The sequence below is a fragment of the Phyllostomus discolor genome, chromosome 13 (genome assembly GCF_004126475.2).
Source record: "Phyllostomus discolor isolate MPI-MPIP mPhyDis1 chromosome 13, mPhyDis1.pri.v3, whole genome shotgun sequence".
NCBI lineage: Eukaryota > Metazoa > Chordata > Mammalia > Chiroptera > Phyllostomidae > Phyllostomus > Phyllostomus discolor.
Window position 1 is genome coordinate 19164017 of NC_040915.2, and position 21566 is coordinate 19185582.

The window sequence follows — 21566 nt, forward strand, 5'->3', positions numbered from 1 at the left end:
TGACCCTGGTGAAAACAGCATAGCAGCATGTGGGCAGGGGGCTGCCTAGCAGTGTTATGTGCCTTCAGAGATTCTCAAGCTGGTGCAAAGCAAATTGGGGTAAAGGTTTGTGGTTTAAGTGGAACTGGAAGGCTAGGATGAAGAAGTATGTTTATTCTGAACACCCTTCTCAATCCAAAGTCTATTTATTACAGGAAATAAATGACCTTCCTTCTATGGAAGCTGTCTTAGTTTTTCTTTTTCTTTTCTTTTTTTTAATTTTAATACAATTAAAGAGTATATTTTTTAATCTGTGTATAGCCCACAAACTGAAAACATGTCATGTGCTTGCTTATCTGATAAATTATGATACATAAAGCTCAGTAGCAGAAGGCTTATTTTATGCATATGGCATTGAAAATATTACTCTACAAGCCAGAGATTTTAAGTTGAACAGTCCCTAAAATCCTTCCATATATTCTAGTGAGTACATACAATTCGATTACACAAAAGTGAAAATCTCTGTACTATTCTTGCAAATCAATACCATGAGTGCACGAAAACAAACCACTGATGGCTTGTCTTTCAAAATCAGAGTTAAGAGCCAGAAAGGCTTCTAAGAAGTCATTTACCCAAACTCCCTCACCCTTTCATGGATGAGAAAACAAGTTCAGACAAGCTCAGTGACCTGCCCAAGAACATTTAGCAGTAATATTCCAGTGATCATTTAAAACAAATCATGTTTTACTTGTATAATCATGTTAAGTCTTATAAAGATGCCTGAAGTAGTGTGAACAACTGTTTCTCCTGTACTTCAAGCAAAGAGTACAAAACCTGGTTGAGTGAAACAAACAGTGAGAGAAAGGGAGGATCTATTTAAGAATATTAAGACCAAAAGCAAACTGTCAAGTATTTGGAAGACAGATGTCCAGCAAGGGTTCTGAAGGCATTCTTGCTAAGTGGAATACCGGCTGTAATAAACACCCACATCACTCTGAATACTCTGCAGCTCACTCTTGTGTAGCAATGACAGCTGGTAAGGGAAGTATGGACACAGAAGCAAGTGCTGTCAAAAGTATACCAACCTCCCCCTCTCACCTCAATGATCACCACCAAATCCTTCATGGGAGGACTTCACAGAATGTCAGAGGATTTCTAGGATATACTAAGATCAATTCAAGTGACTCTGGTTATATACTTAATCCAAATAATTTAGTCAGGAAAGACAACTTTTCCCAAGGGTTGAATTGACTTTTGTCTTCAGATCTTGTCTGTACCTTTTGCCTACAATGCCATCAGCTAACACCTAATGAATTTTGAAGAGAAAATTCCATTATTTCTTTTCTTTCTTGAAAGCTGTTTTTTTTTTTCCCTCCGCGTTTGGAAGGTTTGCAGTATTTTGCTTCCATCTGAGCCAGAAAATTGTCCATTTCCTTTTGCCGATCCTTTTGTCTGTTCTGAATGACTGCTTTCAAGTTAGTTTCTCCATCAAGTCCCAGCTCCTTCCTGCTCATTTCTGCTTCTTTAGCCTCTTCCTCAGCCCTCCTTTTCCTAGCATTCATCTTTCACTCTGATTCTTTGACAAAGGCATTATAGGATGGGACCTCTCCAGCATCAAACGCTTGCTGAATAATGTTCCTTATCCTGGGTTCCTCTGTGTACTGCACGCACAGCACGGACTCTGTGACCCATGTCCCCTTTGAAGTCCACATAGGCCTGTTTAATATCAGCCAACTCTTCTTCAGAACCTTTGTATGTCTTTTCAAAAGCTTGAATGTCTTCTAGAGATATCTTTTTAAAGAGTAATCTCCAATGCGTCTCCCAGTCCCGATCTTGGTTGAGCACCATCAGAATCCTCGTCCACTGTTCCCTGCTCATCGCACACTGCTCTCTGCTCTTTGTCACTCAGAACGGAATAGACTTTCCTGAGGATCTGGAAACGGCGAGCGGCGTCCTCTTTGTCGTCCTCACCCAACCCGCCCCGGGTGCACTTGCAGGGACACCTTGTGGTAGCCGTGTCGGACTTCTGGACTTCGCAGTCTGAGGCCTCGCGTCTCACACCCAGCACTCGGTAAAGGTGGGCGGTACCGAACACTTCCTCACACAGCTCCAGCAACCCCATGGCCCCCCGGAGGCGCGGAGCCAGCTGCAGCCTGCTCCAAAGGTGGGTCCCAGCAGGTGTAGCTGGAGCTCTTAGTTTTTCTTTTAAACTACCAAAACAAAGACCTGGGAAGGTCAGATTTCACCAGGAAATCTTTACCTTTTTGAGTAAGACTCCCCAGGTTACAGGAAGGATTACAGGGAGCGCACTCAGAAGGTTCAACAAACCTTTTGGGACAGGATCTTTAGTCAACATGTTTGGCTCTGCAGATTGTGTCTACACTACTCTGCCATCTTGGTGCCAAAGCAGCCACAGGCAACACTTAAACGAATGAGTGTGGCTGTGTTCCAATAAAAGTTTATTTACAAAACCAGACAGCAAGCCATAGTTGACCCATGGACAGTAGTTTAGTGCATTTGAAAGACCATAGGCATAAAGAATCAATTTGATGGTGCTCTGGTCTTCAGCCTGCTCTCCACCAGGTATGTAACTTCAGAAAAGTCCCTTTCCTCCTCTGAAACTCATATTTAATATCGATTAAACATTCCTTATGTTGCCATAACTTTATGGGCCACATCGATTTAATGCTCATAGCAGTCCAATACGCAGGTGCTATCATTAGCTTAGGGCATATCAGGGAGCTTCAGAGTAACAGTCTAAACCCAGGTCTGTTTATGTCTGAAGCTCATATTCTTAATTATAACTAACCTGTCGCCTTGTAAAGAGGTGAATTTGAACGTAATGTTCGCTAATGGCTCTTTTATAGCCAACAGTACATTTTCGATGGAAATAGAGCTCTCTGTAGGACATGTCCAATGTTTCATTAAGAGATTTGCTGACCGTTTGTTTTGTTAGCTCTAAGCTTGTTTTTGCCCTTGGTCAGCTGCTGGAATGACAGACTTTCAGGAAACACATGCCTCCCTGCTAAAAACAAGGTAAACCACGCTTCCCCGCCCTCTGTGAACACCCTGTCCACGACGGGCTGCCTCTTCCCTGTGCTGACACTTACTTGCACTTTGACTCAGAATGTTTGTGTTCCACTTTTCAAGGGACACCATGACATATGTCTATGTCTAAGCTAACGAGGGAGACGGCAGAGACATTCACGAAAGAAGCTGCTCTAAGGCCTCTAGGAGGCCATGTATAACTTTTGCATCCAAGACCTACAGCATTCAGTGTGTATTTTACAGGGCAGTAAAAACGCAAATGCTCTCACTAGCCTGTGCTCATTTTCAAACAAAGTTTCCCATCAAGTAGCCTTAGAAATCAGATTAGGGTTAGATAGGAGAAACAAGGCTTTAGAACTTGGGTAATATATTGCGCAATGTGTAAGTAGTAAATTCTCAAGAAATGATAAGACTTTTTTTTCCCATTTCTGTTAGGTTTTATTTTGAAGAGAACTACATTTGATGAAGTTATTTGTTTAGAAGGTATGCAAGATTTATAAAGCCAGCTGGAAAATAATTTGCAAGGTTATATGTATGTGCTATCATATTTTTTATCTATTACCTTTAGGTTACATATTTCAACATTTCGGTGGAAGGTTTATTAGGAAAAAAATGTGTGCTATAGAAATTTCTTCCTGTTCTTTTGGAAAACTCAAGGTTAGAGGAATATGGATGTCAGGAAATAAGTAGTACAGAAACTTTTCAAGTTTCACTTGAAAGATAAGTAGAAATAGGCCCAGAGGAAGAAGAAAATAATGATCGTGATTCCTCTAGATGCTAGTTGAAAGAAAAGAGAAGTAAAAATGAGACAGAAGAAATTAAGAAAAGAGAGTGAGAGAGAGATCATGGAACCTGTTAAAAGGCAGGAGGAAATGTCAGAGAAAAAGAGAAGTTGAGAAATAAGAGGATGGCAGAGGAGAAAGGGAGACGGAGAGGTCAGACAAGGGACAAAGAAGAAACGAGACGCTGTGGTGCAGCACACAGGTCGGGCTGAACAAAGAATCAAAAGCTTGGAATGGGATGTGCAGGCGGGAGAATTAGCAAGAGAGAGAATTAGCAATCAGAGAAAATTAGCAAGAAGGAGAAAGAAGAAACTCAAAGAGAGGAAGGAAAGGGGAGAAGATGGAATGTGAGATCAGATTACAGATGGCTCTTCCTAACCTCCTTTTCCTAAGTGTCCCCTCCCACACAGTCACCTCACTTCCTCTTCCTCCTCCGCTTCACTTCTCTCTGTGTCAGACCTGACACCGAAAGGGAGCAAGTCGGTGAGACGCTTTAAAGTAGGTCAGACGGCTTCTGGGAGGAAGGCAGGAATCACATGTCTCGTGACCTCCTTTGGGTTGTCAAATGAGTTTCAGTGTAAATGCCAGCTTTGCTGACAATGGCCCTGGCATGGAGGAGTCTCCTGGACTCAGTGGAATAGGACACAGGGATCGGACAGGGGAAGCTTCTCATGCCCTTGGTCACAGGTGGTGCTGTCATCCTTGGTCTAGATTGATTAATGAGCTGATGACACTCTCTTATTTTTATTAAGTTTTATTTTTCTTAAGTTTTTTTTCTGACTTGATAACGATTTCCCCAATTTCTGGTATCTGACCTCGGCATATAGATAAGTGAGAAGTCATATTTTTCAAGGATTTTGTCCCCTGAGGCCTTCTGAACTCTAGTCATTCATCTCACTCATTTGCCAAATATTGAGGCTTCACTAGATATCAGACACAAGGGATTAAAGGGAAGCATTAAGATGAGTTCCTGCGCCTAAGTCACCTGTAGTTAAGGGACATGGTCTGGCCAGTAATAGGGCAGTGGCAGTACTGTCTCAGGGATGTCAGACATGGTGTCCCGTGGGAGGACCTGAGTGGGATAGCTGACCCAGCCTTTCAGGGATGCTGGTTAGAGGGCAGTGGGTGTCAGGAAGAAAGTAATACAAACCCTGAAACTTGAAAGAGTCACGGGAGTTGGGCCTGGGTAGAGAAGGAAAACAGTGCTCTAGGCACAGGAAGAGCAGGACTTCCTGGGGAAAAGAACGTAATTCGGTTGGCTGAAGGGAGAGGGTGTGGCTAATGATGTGTGGTATGGAGCAGGGGCGAGTTGATAAATCTGATAAAAATAAATAAAGGTCTTAGTCCCACCATGGGCTAATTCAAGCTCCCAATAGTTTGTCGACTCACTTGCAAAATTCCTGTGTGTTTAACAATCGACTCTGAGAGGTCAGTAGGAGCCAGCTCTAGCACTCCCAAAGTGAGCAGTAGCCAGATCAAGGTGGACCTCCAAGTTCAAACTTGAACCCAAAGGTTCTGAAAAGTATTGAATCTGAAAGTGACATGGCTTCTTCATCCTTCCATTAGAAAGATTGTACCACCAGCTCTGTAGGGGGATGGATTGAGGAAGGACAAGGCCAAGGCCAGAGTAACCTCCTAAACCAGCCTTCCGGAACTCAAAATGATATGGGAACATTTTGTTAAATATAGATTATTCAGTATTTCTTTACACTTCCCATCCCCTCCCTTGCTGTTCTTGTGTCTCCATACCACTCACACAATTCTTAGCTCTGCATGTGAGAGAATGCACGATGTTGTGAGCAAGAATGTCTTAGGTCTGCACATCTGACTTCTCTGGTCCTTTGTTTCGTCATGAATTAGATAACTGTCTCCTAATTCTGAAGAGATAAAAACATTTGCTGAAAAATAAAACAGATGAAAAATGGATTTATCTAATTCGCTATATATTATGTGCAGAGCAGATGGGTTGATTAAAATGATTGCAAGTTGATGCTTTTTCAGCAAGACAAGTGGTAGGTGAAAAACAATAAAGCATTAATGCTGACTTAGCAAATAAGAAAGCGGCCTGGAGGCAGAGTATGAAACAATGAAATTCTGCTACATTTATTTACTGGTTCATTTACGTCTTGGAAATTCTGCCACCTAGGTTAATATTTGGTTGGTAACTCAAATACTTTTATAAGATATGTTTCAGAATTGGTTTGTACTTTCTGGAAACTGGAACCAGCACAGTGGTTTGTTTCGGCATCCACCGAGTCTGGTATGTGGTCTGTGGTTTTAGAACCCTCCCTGCGCTCTGGGATGGTAGAAGCATCTCTGCAGATGGGAAATCTCCCAAAGGTGTGTGAGCGGACTGCAGGGCTTTGTTCCTGCAAGGCTCGGAGCGGGGCCCTTGCACCTTTTGTGTGTGCTGTGCACACCTGTGGAGATGTGGTAATGCCTGTGCTTTTTGTCTCAGAATGCTTGTTAATCTATAACATAACATGCATAGGATTATAAAGAAACTAAACGCTGTATGTTGAAATGGGGTTATCAAAATATTACAAATTTGTGATGAGTAATGCATCTGCTTCTTTAATATGCTAATAACCTATCATAATTTCTACATAGTGAAGAATATAAATATTTTAAATAATATGATGTGAAAATATCTGTGATTTTTTTGGTGACAAAATCAGAATACTGTTTATACTGCTTATACGATTGTCTATATTATAATTAAAATGTGTACTAAATTTTAATTGGAGATTACAGAAAGCATCTAAAATATTTTTAAAAGTTATTAAAGGCCACAAACCATAAGATTAAAACCATAAAGCTTAAAGTCTCAAGTTCTAGGGTGTGGGGACTGTTAGAATATATAAACATTAGAGTGTTTTTCTAAGTATTCCCAGATTTATGATCTGTGTCCTGAGAAGATAAAATATGTCACCATTCCTCATCCAAGGTAACATTGGGGCTGTCACTGTTGACTGAGTGGCAGTGAGCACCCATCGGCCCCTCACCATGGGCCAAGCACTGTGGTGAGAGCTTGCCAGTGATTGTTTTATTAACCCTCACAAAGACCCAGGGGCAGGTAGGCACTGCTGATATTTCATCCATTGTACAAATGGTAAAAGTGAATCACTGAACAATGTATAAGCTACCTCAAACCTTATACATCCAGAAGTTGGGTTGGAAACTCAAGTGTGTTTGACTCCAGTTGTGGTTTGAACCATTTTATCAGAGTTTCCCTTACTTTAATCATTCTCATAGCATTTTCATGGATTTTTATCATACCACCCAGACTATTATTCACTTAATGTTTCCCTTTAAGGTGCTTAATTTTAAAAGGAGCATTTGCAACACCATCATATTTGGAAGGCTTATATTATTTACCATAGAGACAAGGTGATCAGGAGAATGTAAATACAATAACAGAACAAAACTGCCCATTCTCAATTTTTTTAAAAATAGGGATTATCAAGTAACAGAAGTGCTAAGGCTATATTAACACCATTCTGAGACTCTCTTTGAAGTTAAAAAAAATTCAAATTGAGAAGGGAATTATTTTTCCATTATGTGATTCAACATTACCTAAAACCAACTAAATCTTCTTGTAAGCTACCAGGGGTTCCCAGTCCCTGGGAAACCCGGCCCTGCCCTGGGCTGGGGCCAGAGGCTAAGTCTGCTGTCCTAGAAAGCACCCAGCGGCAAGAGCAATGCTAGCGCTGTGCCGAGGAGGCAGACTAAAAGACACGGCATTCATCACATGCAATGGAGTGACACAGCGGTATTCATCTGGGTCCTGCCACTGTCAGCCACTGGCTGGTTTTATTACCTATGAAAATCAAAGGGGGCTCAAATAAATATTTCTAGGGCCTCTTCTAACCTCTATCACTTTAAACAATTTGGGGAAACTTGATTACACTTGCTACTTTTTGGGACCATCCAGAAGAAATTAGGGGAGACATTTATTTACATCCAACTTTGCTCCTAAAAGAATTTAAGGGTGGTAGAAAATAATGACAGGAAACAGTTTTCAAGAGCATTGAAACAGAGAAATGAGAAGTGATGTTACATTGTGCCTTGATGAGCATTTCTTTGCTCTGAGATTCTCAGAGCGCGTGGTTGAACAGTGGGCTCTGGGGAAGTTTCTTAACTGAGTAGATACTAGGATCATCCCTGTGAAGGGCAGTCCAGCTCACCAGAAGCTAACAGTAACGATTCCCAGGGGTAAAAAGTGAGCTCTTCAAAATCGTAGAGCAAATGGGAGTCAGGAAGGAGGGAAGGAAGCTCTAGAATTTTCAGACGTCAGCAGAAACTCCACTCGTGGTATAACTTGGAGATTATTGCATAAATGTAGGACTTACTCTTTCCTGTTGGTGAGTTTTCCTATCTATCCAACAATGGCTTCTAGATGAGATTACCTTCCGAAAGTCTTTGTTCATGCGTGCTTATTAGAAAAAGTTTCATCTTTTCCCCGTAATGATGTCTTAATTGTTAGAAGGCAAAGTAGCTTAGCAGTGTGTTAATAAACAGTAGGCAAAACAGTATAAAAAGCATAATTCTTGGCTCCATCTCAGAGATACTGATTTAGTGGGTCTAGATGGAGCTTAAGGAGTGTGCATTTTTAAAATTTTTTAAAGATTTTTTAAAGATTTTATTAATTTATTTTTAAAGAGAGGGGAAGGCAGGGAGAAAAGGAGAGAAACATTGATAGGAGAGACAAATATCAACCGGTTGCCTCTCATACACACCCTGACCAGGGACTGAACCCACAACCCAGGCATGTGCCCTGACCGGGAATCGAACTATCCACCTTTCACTTTGCAGCACAATGCCCAGCCAACTGAGCCACCCCGGTCAGGGCAACAGTGTGCATTTTTAACAAGCATCTCAGGTGATTTTGCTGTAGATAGAGCATGAACCACATTTTGAAAAACACTGGTTGAATCATTAAAAGTACAGGTTTTGGAGACAAAAGAACCTGGGCTTAATTAATTATACACCTGGGACAAATTGCTTCATCCCCTGAGTTTCAGTTTCCTCATCTGTAAAATTGTAATAATAATAGTACAATACCTACCTTAGGGGCTTTCTGAGGATTAAATAAGATTGTATTTCTAAAGTGTTGAAGTACTTGATACAAGGGGTCACATGTATTATTATTAATTTTTTACTACAAAGAGTTCTCTGCCATGTCTTCAGCAAATATGCTTAGAGTTAGTTAACTGGCAGCCACAATGGTCTTGTTAAAGCTATATTGGGAAACTAGCCATGCTATCTATCTATCTATCTATCTATCTATCTATCATGTCTTTATGCTATTCAGCTTTTCAACTGGAATATTACATCCATAATACTTAGGATGCTGAAATCACTTCTGCATAACAGGGTCAACCATAAAACATTCTCTATTCCACTGCTACGAAGACAAAAGTATGCATGAAGTTTATTATATTTATTCATTATTTCCTATCATACACATAAATAGCCATTCCTGAGCCTTGATCTAGTGTGTTAGACCATCCTCCCATTCCACTTAGTAAAGGTAGGGAGAGAAATGTTGCATTGTAGTCTCTACCCCCCTAACACACGCACAATGAAGACTTTATGTTGGCACACTCATGTGTAGAACACTACCCAGCATGTAGCACTTGCTCAGTGATTGTTTGTTGAATACATGACAAAGATAATATGCTGTTATTATAATTCTTGCATCCTTTTAGAAATAATTATTTTCTGCCATTTAAGATAAAAACCTTAGAAATGTGTTTATTGTATTATCACTCTAAAATATCAGGTATTGGCTTCAATTTCAAATACATTTATAAAGAAGATTCTATGGTCTAATCTTAGGACTTCCACTGGAGAATTCTTTCACGCAGGGCCTCTTCCCACACTGCAGATATGCCCATGTGTTGGCCTCTGTTGAGTACAATGTTTTCCAACACAGCATTCTACCCTCCTCCTAGCAGAAGGCTGATTTTGTGCTCTCTCCATCTCCTCCCATAACCCTTTGCTTCTAGAGAAGCTGACCAGACCCACTGGGCCTGGTTGATGTGAGGCATATGCTCTTCCCCTTGCCAGTGATGAGCTCAGAATGACCTGAAGCACATGGAGTAGCCAATGGAGTGTCTGCCGTGGGTCTGGCACAGGTTTCTCTCTCCTTCAAGGAGGCTTGAAGAAGAGATGATCCTTTCCTTCTCCAGCTTGATGCCAGGCAGCGCTGCAGCCTGTTGGGCCCCCGCCTGAGGAGGATGCAAACTGTGCCAGTGAGTCACGCAGTCTTAAGGCTGCTCCACCTCCGGACTTCCTGTTGTGGAAGTCATGAGTCCCTGTCCAAGTAAGTTCTTGCCATTGAGACAGGCTCCTTTCAAATAGGCCACTTTGCAAACTGTAAACATAATGGTTCCCCGTGAAGGGACTCAAGTGAGAAGGGCCCCAGGTTTTGCCACCCGCTAAGGAGTCCATAGGCACTGTAGGTGCTGCTGCTAGAGAGGTGCAAACGAAGATATAACTTCTGGCTTGTGGAACCCTAAATCGATGGGGCGATTTTAAAACAGGGTTCTCTGAGAACATCAAAGAGCAAAGAAACAACGGATACTCAGCCCTGAGAAATAAAATTTAAGTTTCAGAACAAGTTCTTCACTAGTAACCTAGACTTCTCTAGTCCCCATCCAGGTAACAGCAGGCGAAATACTAATCTCACCAAACTTTAGATGTCTGTCTATAAAATGAGAAAAATACCTAATTGACTGTCCCCCAGCAGTGCTGTCATGAGGATGACCTGAGAGGCAGCCTATGAAAGGGCTCTGTAAGGAAAAAAGCACACTCCACGTGGAAGACATGATGTCGCTGCTAACACTAGTCATTTATTCATTCGGTGTGCGCCCTGACTGCCACCCCTCTCCACACTGGTTCTTTGCCACAGCTTCCCAGGTAGCAATTTAAGGACTTTCCCCTTTTTTAAAGTTTGGCAGTATTTCCATTTCCTTTCAATGCCAATACTTCAGCATGAAAATGTCACTTCATCAAATCTTGAACTCTTAGCTTATGCTAGATAGACATCGTGCGTGTCCAGAGGATTAGAGCTAATTTTTCCTGCCTCACCTATAAATTATAGACTCCGGAAATGACCACGGCCTCAGTTCAAAGGCTTCAAATCCACAGGTGTTGTGTCCAGGATCGGTGTTTGAAGCCTGTAAGGGAGACACGCACACACATTTTCCTACAGAAAATCCTGGCGGCCCTGGGGGAAATACACAAAAAGAAAACCTACTTTTTAAAGGCGACTTGAAACTGAAATCACAGAGCAGAATACTGAAATAGAATATTAAGCCTTAACACCCACAGGCCTGGGAGGTGCAATGATGGCAGGAATGTCGGGTGTGTGAACCTTGGCGGATGTGTATAGGCGGAAGGGGAAGGAGATGACTTCATGGGAAATAAAATTAGGGCAGGTATGGTACACCTTAGAGGAGTGTTGCTATGATAAGACGGTACAGCTAAGTCAAATTGGGCACAGAGAGCTAAAACTGAAATATGTATGTATATACATGCAGGCATCCATACATATGTACACACATGTACATACATACAATATAGTACCTGGAATTTTTGTAGTTATAGACATATGTTTTTTTTTAAAGATTTTTTATTTATTTATTTTTAGAGGGGGGGAGGGAGAGGGAGAGAGAGAGAGAGAGAGAGAGAGAGAGAGAGAGAGAGAGAGAAAGAGAGACATCAATGTGTGGTTGCTGGGGGTCATGGCCTGCAACCCAGGCATGTACCCTGGCTGGGAATCAAACCTGGGACACTTTGGTCCCCAGCCCACGCTCAATCCACTGAGCTATGCCAGCCAGGGCGACAAATGTTAACAATACTCATAATAGAGAATATAAACCATTGCTAAATGCAGTATCTGATACCCTCCTCATAAGCCTGAGGCGTAGATAGGGATTATTAGTCTTTTCATGTGAATAAATAAAGAAACTGAAGTTCAGAAAGGCTAATTGATTTATCTAATGTTGTCAGGGTTTGACTTGGAATTTCAACGGAGATTTCTGAACTCAGACCCCGGGGTTCATTCCACTCTCTACCCAGAATCAGAGTCTCAAGTGTTTCCAGGGATCTTACAGTGACTTAATCCAACCCACTTTTAAATTAAGGACTAACCCTACATATGATTAAGTAGTGGATTAGTTCATCATGTTATATTATAAAGAAAATAGAAATATAGTTAACTATAGCCAAAGAACTGTATCAATTTTTCACTTGCCCCTCCTACCCTCCCCACCTCCCCCAAATGTTCGCAATACCGAAAAACGCAACAATCATCCTAGTATCTTGCTTTCAATTCTTCTGGCTGAAAAGTGATCGGGTTCATGCCATGCTAATAAAATAAAATATGAAATAACACCAAGAGAAACTTAGGTTACATAACTCCTGAGAGGAGGGACTGCTACACGGGGTGCTGATGCCCCAGCTTTGGCGGTGACTCACTGTGTGATCTTGGGCAAGTCAGTTATTCTTTCCGCGCATCAGTTGTGTCATCTGTAACATGAGATGACCTTGAGGTCCATCCTACTCCAAGGTTCTGAGGCGCTGAGTGGAGGCGATTGTGTCTCCAAGCAAGGGCAAAGAATGAATGGCTTCTGGAGCTTTCTTGTCCCCTTACAATTTTCTTTCAATAAAAAATGGCAGAATTGGATAGAAGCCTTCATATTTATTGAGTCTTTGAGTCCTTTTCAGTGGTGTTGACTGTTCCTACTTCTCTGGGGAAATTTGTTGGCATGGCTCAGCCGAAACTGGTTTGGGAGCCCTAAGTTATCCTTGGAGGAAAATTTCTTTTACTCTGGTGAACTTTTAGTCCCATTAACAAAATCTTTTCTGATGTATGTCCAGATCCATCCATGGATTCTTACTTCACGTGACTTTGTTCCTTGCTCCTCTCCTTCCATTAACTATAATTTCATGCAAATCTACTGGGTTATAAGCTCTGGATCTTTGAATGTGATTGCTTCATACACTGAATGGAATATTGTTCTAGCATACAGGTTAATAGAGGTGGTGAGCTAGGGTGACAGAATGATAACACTTTACCCTCGAGCAGTCGTACAGAACTGAATTGCTATGCACTTCACTGTTGTGATGAATCGGACTCTGTGCGTGTTGTTTTCCATACTCCTTATGTAACATAAATGGATTTGAGGGGAGCTTAATGTATAGTGCTTTGGTGTTTGAACCAGGAACCTGAGTCTGGTCATGGTTTTGCAACTTGCTAGCTCTTTTAAACCCAGGCTATTCAAGGTAAATTATCTGTGCCTCAGCTACCCTCATCTAGACAGTAGGACTTACAATTTATATAGTGTCAATTTCACAGGGATTTTGGGAGGATCAAATAGATGACATGTCGTATAATTCCAAGAGTAGCCTGGTTATGTTCAGTGGGATTTAATGACTGGGAGAGGCTGGGACCTGGAACTCCATCCACCCACCTGGATGGGACAGTGATGGACAGAGACCAAGCTGCAAATAGTGCAGTTAGGAATTGTAGGCCAACCAACACAGTTCATTACTGATGAGAAGGTCATGGTGAAAGGTAGGTGGTGATCAAATTAGACTTTCTAGCTGACTAGTTAAGAGCATGGCTTTTAAAGTGTAATAGACCTGATTTCAAATCTTCCCCTTACTAGCAGTGTCACTTGAAATAAGTATTTCATCTCCCTGAGCTTCAGTTCACTTATCTATAAAATGAAAGTAATAATATTTTTTTCTATAGTACTATTGTGAGATAATGCATATAAATCCCTTAACAATCCCCTGGACATAGTAAACTATTGCTGTTATCATTAAGCTCTTGGCATTAGGGAGAGTGTTTTCTCATGGAGGACACTTAGCATTATGGCTGGAAGTTCAGAGGACATTACTTGAGCATCCAGTCAAGTGACAGCATCAGGGAACCCTATTAACAAGTTGCCGGACTCCACCTAATATTCTGGGGTTGTGGGAAATAGGGGGAAACTTTAGGGTGCTAGGACTTTATTCAGGTAAATAAGACCAGAGGCCAATGAGAAGCCAAGTTAGCTGTGTTGACCTCATGAGGGGTCCTGGAGCACCAGGCTGGGATGGATCTACATGAGAAGCCCAGAAGACCTAACAGCTCATAGGAGAACACAGCAACCTAAAACTAGCTGGCAGCTGATCGAAGTTTTTGAAGACTTTTTAAAAGCTACAAAGCGCTAAACTTATGTAAGATGGTATTAGCATTAGCTAAAAGAATGTGAACACGTTTCTTCCCAGGAGAAAGAGGACACTTGGCAATGTTTGAAGTAGACCTGTGACTTCATGCACACACCTGCAAAGAAGCATCTATTGGGGAAAGGATTTGCATAAGTAGATAAGCAGTCTTGGGAGGAAGCTCCTGAGGCACCAAAGATTGGGTTGTCATGTGATACTCTTCTCTAACGCAGTTTCAGTGTCGCAGTCCGCTAAGAGCTGTCTGAACGTCATTTCCCTCTGCTTCCTTAAAGATAACATTGACTCTGCAACGAATGAAACCACATAGATAAGCACTGACAAGCCCACGTCCCATTTTTCATGCATCATAAAGAGAATTCTAAATTTCATCAAGTACAATTTCTTCACAGGTGAGGAAGTTGTAATGCAGTAGAAAGGAATTTTGACCTTGCCTCTTTGGTGTGTGACCTCATGCGAGTCAATGAACATTCCAGGGCTGTAGTCTCCTGATAGGAAAAAAGGAAGAGATAATTTTGCTAATATATTTCAGTGTTTTGGTTTGATCAAATGAGGTGTTATATGTTAGAACACTTATAAATGGTGAAGTATATTTCTACGTAAGTGGTTAATCCGTTGGTAAGATTCTGAGATATAAATCTGCACTAGAGAATCAGTTTCTTTTCTACTTGTGGGACTGTGTTGACTGGTAGTATCTGTTTGCCTTTATAAATTCAGTTAAAAGTATAAATCCTTACTTTTTCTTTCCCATTCCCTTTGAACTGCGCTTTTGAAATTTCATATTAATGAGAATTACCAGGGGAACTTCTCAAAATGCAATTTTTATAACCCTTCCCTAAGAGATTCTGATTTAGTAAGTCTAGCTAGTCAGGGCTCAGGATTCTAATACTGGTGGACCATGAACCTCAGTTATAGAAATATGAACTGAAATTCGTCCCAGTGAATTACTTTGCTACTAAGTGGTTGGCTGCACATATTGAAGGACAAGAGTCCAAAGGTGGGAGTCTGGACACCTACAAGTTATTCCTGGCTTAGATGCCAACCCTGCACTTAGTACAAATAAGAGTTCAATAAATATTTACCTTAATGAATGAATGAGATAACTTGTCCTGTGACCTTGACAAGTACCACTTCTCCTCTCTAGGCTTCAGTCTCTTCATCAGTAAAATGAAGAGGTTAAATTTGCTAATCTCTAATATCCTTTCCAGCTTTGAATATCTTTGACCCTTGCAATTTCAAGGTCTGCTATAGAAACAAGTAATAGCTTCTGGAAAGTTATTTAAGCAGCTTGAGAAACTGAACGTTTTTCTTCCAGCAAATAAAAAGGTATTCAATAATATAACTTAATCGCCAAGTCAGCCTCCTGTTGACCTGGGTTAATGCATTTCTGAATAATTTCATTTCAGAGAATATCTTTAGCTCATGGAAGAATATTGTGTTTAACTTCTTAAGATAAGGTACTTAATTTTAAGAAATTTAGAGATAATACCTTTAAAAATCCCCATACTTTTCTCATGTTATTAGTAAGTGAACATGTTTTGTCCCAAGTTAACAAACAGCTTTGGGTTTTGGTAACTAACCCATGTTTAATAATTTAATAATGCCAAAGACCAGGGAGAACTAAAAAGGAGCTAGTTGGTTTGGTCAAGCCACTTTCTTATCCCAGATCTTTGTGTCTTTCACCACGGCTGTCTCTCCGTTTCAGCTGACCCTTTGTTCTGCTTTTGAGGTTCTTTTTTCAGAACTCTTTTTTTTTTAATAATGCAACTGTTTGGTGGCTCTCTTTGGGTATTCAAAAGGTCTCTTTATTTCTCTAAATTCTCAACCCATCCTCTTTTTGCCATTACTCTTCTCTTCAACAACACTGCGATCCTTAAACGTGAACTGTCCATGTTTTTGTTTGAGCATTGTCCTCTGCTTATAATGACCCCATTTTTGACTCTGTTTCTACTTCTTAAAACTTAAAGCCTCGTTCAAATGTCACTTCCACTTTGCGGCCTTCCTTGGTTACTTAGCCTGAAATTAGTTCCCCCCTCTGAAATTCCACAGTACTTTTAAAAGAGTAAGATTCTACCAGGTGGAAAAGCAAGACCCTCTGAGGCAAAAGGACTAAATGGCAAACCAAAAATAATAATTATTATTATATAAAATAATGTATGATATAAATTTAAACATTTACTATATACTTTTACATTTTAATTTGTATTATAGTTGACATATTATGTTATATTAGTTTCAAGTATACAACACAGTGGTTTGATATTTACCTACCTTTATGATATTATCACCACAATATGTCTGGTATTAATTATAGTAACAGTAATAATAGGAATATATACATAGATGAAGCTTACATAGAAAAAAGAATACATAATGAAGACTCATGTATCTGCCACTCATCTTAAGAAGTAGTGCATTATCAAATATATGGAAGCCTTCCTTGTCTCCTCTAAAAAGACTGAATTGCTGTCTTCCCATAGTTGCCTTTTAGGTCGTGTAGTTATTAGTTTGTCCGCTTCTGTGTAAGACTAGACATTCACACAAATCACATTGATTATTTTTCTACTTCAAGCACTCCAAACATAGCTGTAACTAATGTAGATTTTTAAAATGTGAATTATCAAATAAATGATAAAACAATTATTATTGAATGTATCCTTGTCCTAGGAACTGTGTGAATATGAAGCTACAGTGTTGAGTGAAAAGGCCTCATTCCTGACCTTATAGAATTTATAATGTATTGGAAGGTTAGCAATGGACATGTATATAATAAATTAACAAAATAGCTACAGATATGTTAAGTGCCTTGAAATAATTCAAATGGTGCCTTGATAGAAAATAATGAGGGTCTTTATTTTAGATAAAATTGTCAGGGAAAACAGTGACATTTAATTTGGAACATTGAGTTAAGAAGTAAGTTCTGGGAAGAGTCAGGTAGAAGGAGAACTTTCCAGGCAAAGAAACCAACAGGAATAACATCCCTGAGTTAGGAAAAAGTTTGTGATATCTGAGAAAGAGAGAGAAAGGTAAGGCAATCAGAGCCAAGTGACCTGTGAGAATAGCACATTAGGGAGATGAAGAGCTAGGTGAACATGATATTATACAGGTCATTGGACACAGTATTTGTACTTTATTATAAGTGAAACACAAATCTGTTGGATGGTTGCTAAGAAAGAAAACACATGACCTTATTTTATTTAGATCATTGGCCTTAAGCAATCTGTTTTATCTCTCTGAGGCTTGGACCTCATAGAGTCACTGTGAAAATGAAATGAATATGTGTAAAGTGCTATGTATTTATTATTATTATTATTATGTTTTTTAAATAAGGCAGTCTTGCTGTGTATAAACAATAAATTGAAAGGGGGTTATGGCTTAGGAGTGAAAGTTCTCTAACTACTTACAATTTCAAAGGTTAGGTGAGAAACCTTGGCGGCCTGGCCCAAGGGTGATAGTAGAGGCAAAGAGAATGTCCTGTTGGTTTGTGATGACCGGAAGGTGGATCTTCAAGAACAGATGATAGGTTGTATGTGACAGTTGAGGGAAGTGGAAAAATCAAGGTCCATTTCTAAGTTTCTGGCATCATCCATTGGGAGAATGGTGGTATAATTTACTGTAATAGGGACAGACTACAGGTGAGGGTCAGGTTTGGGTGGGGAAAGTTAAGAATTATGTCTTGAATGAATAAAAGCAAGGAAGCAAGTATGCAAGCACTGGTGATGAAGATAATACAGGCATAAATTGGGGATTTTATGAATAGAATTGATAAGATGTTAAAAATGACTTGTCAGTTTCTTGGTGTGGGTGGGGAAAATCTAATTATAGGGGAAAAACTCGGAGGAGATGGGTGTGAGGACAAAATACTGAGTTTGTTTTTGGGTTTGTGAGTAATAATGACTGAGAGAGAGTTAGCTAGAAGTTTGGATCAAGAGGGAGATTGAGATGGGAGATAAATATTTGGAGTAACCTCATGTAGCTGAAACTTAATGACTCAAATTAAATCATAACATCACATCTAAGAGGTAGGCTGTGAAGGAAATCAAGTAAATGAGATATAGAAAGAATATTCTGTATGATACAAGCATACTTGAAGAGAGTAGTACCAATGAAACGAAAAGCAGGCAGTTCAGAGAAAAATGTAGTAATCATGTCAAATTTTGATATGAAGTTATATTAAAACCGTTTTAAACAGCTAATGCTTAATAATTTGCAGTAAAATTGTGGGAGAGAAGCTAAATTAGATTTGGTGAAGGGTAAATGAATAAATGAGAGGCAAGGAAGTAGAAGCCATAAGTAGACATTGCCTTTTATTTTGTTTTAGATTTTTGTTGAATTTATTGGGGTGACATTGGTTAATAAAATTATACAGGTTTCAGGTGTGTAATCCTGTACTACATCATTGTATATTACATTGTGCGTTCACCACCCAAACTCAAGTCTCCTTTTGTCACCATTTTACCCTCCCCTTTACTCACCTCTCCCTCCCACCCCTACCCCCACACTGCCCTTTAAAGGAGCTTGGCAAGATGGGAGTCAGGGAGAAATTTGGGGAGCAAGTTACAAGAGGAAGATAAGAGATATCTGCGGGGTCAAGGAAAAACATCCTGTCGTGGTGACAGTACTATGAAGAAATGTGGCAAGGCAATGCACTGGAGATGTGGGAGTATGTGGGGTATGGAGAAGGAGTGGGAGATCCGATGTGTGAAATGGTAGTCATCTTTCTCCTGAGGCCAAATGGAGAGAGGATAGGTCAGCTGAAGTCATAGACGTATTTTGAAGTGGAAGAAAGAATAGTAAATTGAAATCAATGGCCTTTTTTATAATGTTAAGGAGGGTAATGTTAATTTTCATTCAATGAAGATTCCTTTGCTCCTGATTTTTGTCAGGCACTCTGTTGGGGACATTCTTGTGAATATGCCAGGCATACAGAACTGAGGCACAAAGAAGTTAAATGCCCTCAGGTCATAGACAGAGTAGGTAGAAGCATTGGAATTCAAAATACACGGGGCTGAATCCAAGCTTAGTTTCTTAAATATAAGCTATGCCCCACTTGAAAATAGCTGACCTTTGTCAACTAGATTTAGAACTTTTCAGAGAAGTGGTAGAAGTTCAAGAGTATGTGGTTGTGAAAATGAGATACTACCTGATATTTGAGCATTGGGTTTAGGTTGGAATAAAGAGAGAGCAAGCTAAAAAAGAATATTTAGCTAGAGGAAGGGGAGAAGGGACCTTGCATGTGGTGAACGTGAGGGGTGAGTTGAGTGGAAAAGTTTCTGAGAGTGGGAAAGATGGAAAGAAAGTGATCTGATCAGAAAGGGAACCTTTAGGTTTTGCATTTGGGGCTCAAAGATTTCCACATAATGATGAGGGCTAGGCTGTGGCTGTGTTCTGTAGATTCCTAAGGTAGAAAATTCCACAAAGGAACCTTATTGGGAACACTCAGAGAACACAGAAGCTGAGGGATGAGACAGTGCAGGGCAAAAATCCCCACATACCTTAATAAAATCCAGAGGGTATAATTCTTTTATACAGTTGTCAAAGTTAGATTAACTTATGTGGATTATTTTTTTTCAAGGGAAAATAGGTGTTTAGAATATTTTCCCCCAGACATGGATAAGCCATATAAAGGGTAAACTCTCAGTCATTCAGAAATCTTGACCATATGGAAGAATTCATCTTCTATAATATTCGCTTACTGATATCACTTTATTTAACGTGTTCCCTTTACCTTTATGCTCACTAAACATGCTGGCCCCAACAGTTTAACTGATTCTTCCATTATACTTGACCAAGCTGGCCGTGTGTCTGTAAGGTATAGTGCCACTAGGTTCAAGAGTTTTCAGATTCCCAAGACAGTCTCTACTCTTGGTGATATCTCAGTTGAGCTTCCCTTTTATTGAGTTTGTTCAGTTCTTCCCTCCTTCAGATAACATCTCAGGAAAATTCCCACCCATATTCTGCCAGACTCCCAGCTGTTTCCTTCCCACTCAGATATTTTTGGTAGCTCTAAATATACCTTCTGTTATCTAGTTTTCCTGTCTTCCTGATACAAGTAAAATTCCTCAGGTAATAAGAGCAGTAACAAATCTATGTGTGGTAGTTTTCAAATGCTTCCATAATCACACTTTTCTCTTCACTCCAAATGAGAAAGCTGAAATTATTTTCAGTTGACTGACTGATGAAAGAAGCTGCATGATTCGTCCAAGGTTGTTTCTCCTAGTAAATAAAGGCAACCAGTATGAGAACCTAGGTCTTCTGAAGTCAAATCTCATCCCCAAGATTTTCATCCTTGTAAAGAAATATGGAGTATTAGAGTGGGAAGAAGATTTCAGGTATCATCAATTGCAACTTTCCATTTATTGCTAATATCCCATCCTCAATATCCGTGCAGAGGTATATTACCTTTTGAGGTAGGTTGGTCCATCTTGGATTATTTGCTTTTCCTTATAATGAGCTAACATTGGTCTCCTCATAATTCTACCCATGGGTCCCAGTTCACCTTCTGTAGCCACACACCCTGAAGGAATCAGGAGTCACCTTCCCCAGACAACCTTTTAGCACTTCTAGGAAGTCTTCCTGAAAAAACCCACATACCTTAATAAAATCCAGAGGCTATAACTGTTTGATACAGTTGTCAAAGTTAGGTTAAATTATATGGATTATTTTTTTTCAAGAAGGGAAAATATGTGTTTAGAATATTTTTCCCCAGATATGGATAAGCCAAATAAAGGGTAAATTCTCAATCATTCAGAAATCTTGACCATATTGAGGAACTCATCCTCTATAATATTGGTTTACTGATATTGTTACAGAACACAGGGGGCCGAGTGCAATATACTATTACTGAAAGGAACCCCCCAAGTTCATTATGTCTGCTGCCTTATAGGAAGGACATCTCTCAATGCCAGAGATTTGTGAAAAGGAAAGGAAATGTTTATTTAATGCTATACAGACTTAAAGTAGTGACCTAATGTTGTCACCAACACCCCAAAGTCCCTTAGAACACCCACAAACACACACTGTCCTTTCTTCCCCCCATTGCCCAGTCTGGGGTGCCATATCTCAGGAAAAGAAATAGAAGTCTATGGCTCAGGTAGCCCCCGGTTCTTCCGAGTAATCCGTGCTCGGCTGGTAGGCCTCCCTCAGTTCTCGGCACCATCAGGTATGTCGCCAGAATCTCCAGCTAAACCTGAGTGGTGGTTCGCCCTTCTAAAGCTGTGGGGGTCCCCACTCTGGCAAAGCTGTGTGGCTCTCTTACGTGGTCACAGCCGCGTGGCTCTCCTTTCTGTTGCCACAGCCACATGATTCTCTGCACTGCCATAGCCATGTGGTTCTCCCCCACATGGCTGCGGGGGTCCCCACTCTGGCAGAAGCATGTGACTCTCTCTCACATGGCTGCCATCCTCTCTCTTTAATGGCTGCTGCGTCTGGGTTTAAATCCCCGGGCCAATCCTCTTCTGCAGCCCCATGTCCGACTCCTCCTACAATTGGCTACACTTGCCAGCACTCTCATAT

The 21566-nt window shown here is 40.4% G+C and overlaps 1 pseudogene; it reads right to left on the reverse strand.

Moving 5' to 3' along the window:
• Nucleotides 1-300: 300 nt before the first annotated feature.
• On the reverse strand, nt 301-2180 carry LOC114509763 (annotated as a pseudogene).
• Between the last annotated feature and the right edge of the window lie 19386 nt (nt 2181-21566).